The sequence below is a fragment of the Barbus barbus genome (assembly GCF_936440315.1).
Source record: "Barbus barbus genome assembly, chromosome: 26".
In the NCBI taxonomy this organism is placed as follows: Eukaryota; Metazoa; Chordata; class Actinopteri; order Cypriniformes; family Cyprinidae; genus Barbus; species Barbus barbus.
Window position 1 is genome coordinate 23,470,648 of NC_136754.1, and position 6,870 is coordinate 23,477,517.

Sequence of the window (6,870 nt, forward strand, 5' to 3'; positions counted from 1 at the left end):
TAATAAAAAATGTACAGTATGTATATATATATATATATATATATATATATATATATATATATATATATATATATATATATATATATATATATATATACACATATATATATACACAAGGAGCAATATTGCTTGCACATTACTGTAATATTAAAGGTTACAATTATCAACAGAGCCCAAACTATTAAATTAAATTTCTACTTATTTTTAGATATAATAAACACTCCAAGAAATGCAAACATGTAAATTTCACATAGTTATAAATATATTAATCAAATGAAACAAAATTTATGCAAACATGTAAATTGCACATAGGGCAGTTTTACATTAACTTCTAAATGTAATTATAAAGTTATGTTTCTACTCCAATTTAGGCTACATAGTGTCTGCCTATAACTTGTTTTCATGACAGATTTATTTAATCATACATTAAATCAGGGTTTCTTAAAGTCGGGTCACACAGTTATGTAAATAATTTTAGGTCTGCGTGATTTCCTCAGTGTGCAAAATGTGGACCGAATCTAGTCATAAAATGTCATTTACTGTATAACATTTAATGTCACAGAATTTAGCAAATCTTGGATGAATAATTCAAAGGTATCTCTGTACACTACATGGAATAGTATCTGTGAATATTAAAGCACAAAAGAACTTCTATTTAAATATGAAGGTTGTTTGTTCTGTGCATCTCTGAGTGAATGAATGTCACGGACAGGGTTTCATGAAGCACACAATGCTTGTAGTTTTACATTTTCTGCCGTCTCAATATATGAGGACATCATGAACACATCTTCAGAGATACTCTGAGAGTCATTTCACCACCTTTTCACAATTTCATGTGATAAATCTATCGTCATATCATATACAGAAAGTAGAAAGTCTTCGCGACATCCCATCAAAAAGTAGAATGTACTTCTCAATGTAATAATAACAATAATATTAATACAATAATTTTTTTTTTACAAATTAAGAATTACTCCCACAATTTTGTCTTCTCTGTTTTAATTTTAACAATAAACATCTGTTGTGCAGCATATTGTTTTGCAAAAAATTAAAGTAATATTTAAATTTCCTTTGATAACATCAAAGGAATGTTTCCCCTCCCCCACACGGCCCACCGACATCGCGACCAGCCACGTCATGTTGACCCCGTGACCCCTCAAATGAGATCCAGATGTTGTTATGCTCAAGTTATGCTCATGGGTACAATCATTTGGAGTATTACTACACTCCATTGACACTCCATAGACAAAATTATTTTTAATGTACACCTACACTAAATTCTACATACAGCCATTTTTAATAAAATAAAAAACGCGATCTGAATTATGAGGACCACGTTGTCATATCAGTGTAATACCTATGTCATTATACAATTTTGTATCATGATAAGTTATATAAACAAGCACGCACATAAACATTTCAAGCTAAAGAGAGACTTATCTCTATTTTAAAGAATATGGAGATATATAATTATATATGACAGCATGTTACTACCATGTTACTAAAGCAAATCATTCATCATTCATTTTAAACAAGTATTCAACATTTAAGTTTATTGAACTTATAAAACATCAATGGATCAATGGCTCTCCTGAGAATATTTAATTGCGCTTAAAAAAAAACAGAATGAGCTAAATGAAAAAGATGTCCGGTGGTAGAAAATACCTACGTTGTTAAAACCTATTGTCAGTAAAGCCCTGCACGGGCCTAAAATATAGGCCCTAGCCCAGCCCTGGCCCGAGACGCTCAGGAAGAGAATACAGCTCGGACTATTGAATGCGCACGTGTGTGTGTGTGTGTGTATGTGCGTGTGTGTGTGTGTGTGTGTGTGTGTGTGTGTGTGTGTGTGTGTGTGTGAGAGTGAGAGAGAGACAGAGAGAGACAAAGGACCTTTTCCAACTTAAACTAAACACAATTTTTTGTAAACCTCTCATTCGAAGAATGAGGTTCTTTGCACAAGGAGAAAACCTTTTTCTCTTGGAAAACATGTAAGAGGGTTTTATTTCTTTATTTATTGTTTTATTCCCATTTCATTATTTGTCATGCTACCTATTTTATTTAATTACATTTTATACAACCAACAGAGTATATGTGTGGGTACGCATATTGTGATATGGTCTTATAATCTTTTAAAGTTGTTTATTCTGTTATTGCCTTTAAATCCAGTATCTTTTTCTCACAGCTCTCCCATACAGAGAGCCGATAACACACCATGCCATAGAATGCAACCAGACACGTGGTCTGCAGATGGGCTAACCCCCCGGATGAGCATAAAATCTTCAAAAACATTCCTCAGGGCTTCATTTTATCTCCTGTCACCGGCCAGACACGTACAAACATCATATCTCACACACAGATGACGTCAGAATTTCACGCATGACGATTGCAACATCTGGAACTCATTTGAGGGGTCACGGGGTCAACACGACGTAGGTGGTCATGATGTGGGTGGGCCGTGTGGGGGAGAGGAAAAGTCACAAATCCAAAAATCAAGGGTCATAAATATTTTTTTCATTTGCCATGCCATATCTACTACTGGACAGTGTGGTAATCCAGCCATGAGTTTAGTTATTAATTTCTTGAACTTCTGCAGTATTTAGACTGATGACGAATTACCTGACTTAATTGATATGCAATTTCCTGATCAATCCTCCACTAGCAGTAAGGAACGGTCAGACAAAATAAAATAGATTTTCATGATCTTTTAGCCCAGAGAATTCAACGCTACCAGAATAAGACGGACAAGAGGAAGCAGAAGACGGAACGTCGCAAACGGGCCAAAGAAAGAACTGGAAGACCAAAAGATCTTCTTCAAACTAAGAGCAATTCTGAAGTTAATGAGGAAACAAGAGTCGATGAATAAAATAATAATGTAGTTAATGAGAGAGATTATTATTTTGAATGATTTTTCAGTTGATTTGCAAATGTTAACAAATGGTTTAGGAACAATGGAACTCCAGACTTCTATCATAGAAGTATAAATGTCAAAATGCTATATTAAGAGTATGTGCTGTATATTTTGGGAAACGGATATCAATTGCTATGTGGTTATTTTGCTTGCTTTGTAAAAGAACGGTTAGAAACCAGAGGATGCATTTTGCAACATGGGTGCAGAATGGAACTTCTAGTTGAAACTGAAGCGTGAGGTGTTGTTTGCACCTGCTAGGGGTGTGATATTGTGGTTTAGACACATACATTCATAAATTCGCATATGATATGTAAGGTGTTGCAATTTTCCTATAGTTTAAAATAGCAATAGGCACGGTTGTTTGACATGTCGGTCAAACGGCCTCATGGGCGGGCCTTGGCCAATGAAGCCAGCCGTCAGTCTGAAGGTCTGGCTACGCGAGACTAGGTGGGGGCAGGCACAGACAGAGGCAGGGGAGAGGAGAGGAGTTGTGTATGAGATTAATGCAAATGATATGCAAGGCTATAAAATGCTTATGAAACAGATGTACGGGGCTGGCATTCCGTGGTGAAGACTTCTCGCTTATTATTTTGTAATTTTTTAGTTACTGTTTTTAAATTTTAAAAAAAACTATTGTATTGGTGATTCGTCAAACTTTTAAAACCAGTCTCTGCGTAATTAATTATTAAATAACTAGTTATCAGAACCTGAATAAATCCTTGTTTTGAGCTTCAAGTGGTCTGAACTCGGCTGAGCCAGGACGGACACCGGGAGGAAGGATTTGAAACTTCATTTGACATCTATTCAACCGAAAGATAATTATAGAACTGTCTATTATGAACTGTTTTGGGAAATATGGATGTGAATAGCAGGTTTTAATCCTTCATATCAGTATACAAATATAACAGCAGGTTTTAATCCTTCATATCAGTATACAAATATAACATGGCGCCCAAACATGTGGGGCTTGATTAATTAAGGATGGAAAATTCAGGGATAACACAGTGAATCGAGAAAATAGAAAGTCCTCACACACCGCAATCAAAAGTGATAATCCAGAGGGATTTATATAAACACGCACGCAGGCTTGAAAAGGCCTGAGGAAAATAAAAATAAAAAGCAAAGAACTCAGACTATGAGTATTGCTAGTGTATACACCTAGGTCCAATAAAATTCGAAGTGAATTAATGGGACAAATGTCAGCGATATCCCTTGTCCCGGAGGATTTAGGCAGACGGTTAATCTGGATCAGTCCCACGCATGGTAAATGCGGATCCGGACAGATACCATGGGAAGAGTTTAGGCTGATTGCTTCTGTAGTCAATATCAGAGTTCTGGACGGAGAAATTCCACCTCTTATATACTCTAATAAAGGGGTTAAAGGAGGATTTCCGTAAGTGAGGGTCTTTGATGAGTCCGGGGGAGAAGTAAAGAACATCCCCACGAGAAGTTGGGATTCACTAGACTATGACGAGACGGATGCAGGATCTGAGAGAGGATCTATAGCTCCAAGTTTTACACCCCATAGAGAGGGGAATGAAAGCGCTCTGGATCCCAGTGCCCCGCCACCTTATAACCCCGAAAGCCCGAACGTTGAGTACGCATCAGGGAGCGAAGAGCCATATAGGGTATATTCCACGAGAGGAAAGAATCTAATCGTTCTCAAAGAAGGGCGTTTGGAAAACGAGGAGGAATCTTGCGTATTGGTCAATGCGGCAAATAAATTCCTCTGCCAACCTGCTGGAGTAGCAGGTGCTTTAAAGGAACGAGTAGGACCAATGGGTGAATTCAGACCAAACCGCAGGCAAAGGGAGGTCAAATCAGGGATCTACTGTCAGACGAGACCAGCTAGTCACACAGCCCAGTGCTGTAGAAGAAGAGCCGCTCCCCGACTACCCCATACTAAGGCGAACAGCGACATCTAGAGGAAAGAAAGATCAAGTAGAAAACCCTTTTTACAAATTAAGGCTCGGTGACAGCTTTGAAACATTCCAAATAGGAAAAGGCTTATATAGGCTGACGCACACTAAAGTTAAAAAGGCAGAAACTAATCTAGAGAGGGAAAATCAGTGGGACACAGAATACGCCCCATTTGTTGCGTGCGGGCAGCTCTGGAGCCTGTTAAACGGAAGAAATGCTGCTGCTATCCTCTCAGATGCTACGTTAACACAGCGGGCTAAACGAGCAATATTAGCTCAAAAGGATCTAACAAATAAGGCTGTGCTCGAAAGATTAGTTAGAAAAGGAGTCGGTGATGAAGTTTTTGATGAATACTATTCAGGAACAGAAAGTAAGGGTTCAGAAAACGAACAAGATGAGGACGAAGAGGAAGATCCGGACTACGAAGAGTTAATACGTCCGGAAGAGCGAACACCCTGTAATGTAACACCTGATCCGGGCAGGGTTGCATCCGTACCGAGAAGGTTAAGAATTAGAGCGGGCACCCCAGAATTAGAAAACCCTCCGGGGCCAGAAGTAGTTAGTCCAGTTGAGGTTAGTGAAATAAATCAACATCTAGAAGTGTTACACTTAGAAACGCCAGGACAAGGAAGGCCAAATATATCTGTTAGGCAGGTGTATTCCCCGTGACAGCCTGAGTTTAGCATCGGGGGATCACAGGCAACTTTAGAGCTGATGAGAAAAGATCACGAGATGAAACTCCTTAAGAAAGCCAAATTGAAAAATACTACTGTGAAAGGGAAAGTCAGGGAGTTAGTCCGCTACGGGGAACAGGTGAAAATTTCGGCAGAATCAGTGGATGCTCATATTTTAACGGAGTTCAGCCTTCAGGGTGGACGAAAATTAGCTAAAACTTTAGAAGGATTGATCCCGACTAATAAAGAGGAGCCAGAACATTCTAGAATGCTAGAACACAGAATGGTACACAACGACTCTGTGTTTACCATCGGCCCTGTGGAGGATGATTTCGCCAACGGCCCCACTCCACAACTGCCAGAGACCAGCCCACCACCAGCGAAAGATGCGACGGAGGTGTCGCACGAGCCCACCGCAGACCGAGGAGTTCGGCGCGCCGCGATAGGAACTTGGACCGAGGACAAGGTCGGAAGTTACCATCGCCCCGAAGCCTACTACCCCGCAATGGTCTGACCAGGTGTGTGAGCCAGCAGCAATGCTGAGCACTGAGGGAGTTTTAGTGGAGTTCGGGGATATGGAGGATTGCCCTGCCCACACTCCTACCGCTATGAGTGAGTACGAACTGGCCTCTGGTGGATATTATGAGGAACTAAATGACATATTTTCAAAGGACCTGATCGACTTTTTTGGAGAGGTGAACCCTAAGCCCCCTGTTCTTCCAAATGCTCCTGTGTCTCCGCTGGTCCCGTCCAGCCCTGAATCTTCTGTGTCTCCGCTGGTCCTGTCCAGCCCTGAATCTTCTGTGTTTCCTGTGTGTCCTGAATTCCCGCCCAGCCTCCCTCTCCCGCCTCCTCACTCAACCAGTCCTTCAGCCCCACCATCGCTGATGTCCTTCAGCCCCTCTGCACCTCCTAATTGTCAGCTGGATATGCAGAGTGTCTTCGGACCATCTGCTCAATCCTACACAGAGGATCCCCTGTCTCTGCCACAGACCTCTGCACCCCCTGCTCCACCTTGGTCCATCGACACTTCGGCTCCACCTTGGGTCCTCCTTCCTTCCGACTCCGCCTTTGTCCTTGATCCCACTGGCTCAGCCTCTGACTTCTGGATTTCCAGTTCCTCTTCAGATGCTCGTCACCGCGGCTCCTCCTCAGTCTCCAGGACCATCGACCAGGCTGAGCGTGGACTCATCGGCTCTTCAGCTCCATCTGGGTCTCCATCTGCGAGGGCTGCATCTCCGTCGGTCGTCCCCAGGGTGTCCACGACTGTCAAGGCATCATTCCCACCTTGGCTCCTCCCGCCTTCGACTCCGCCCTTGGGCCTCGTCCTGGTTGGTCTCTGGGTCAACACATGGCTCCTCCTGCTCC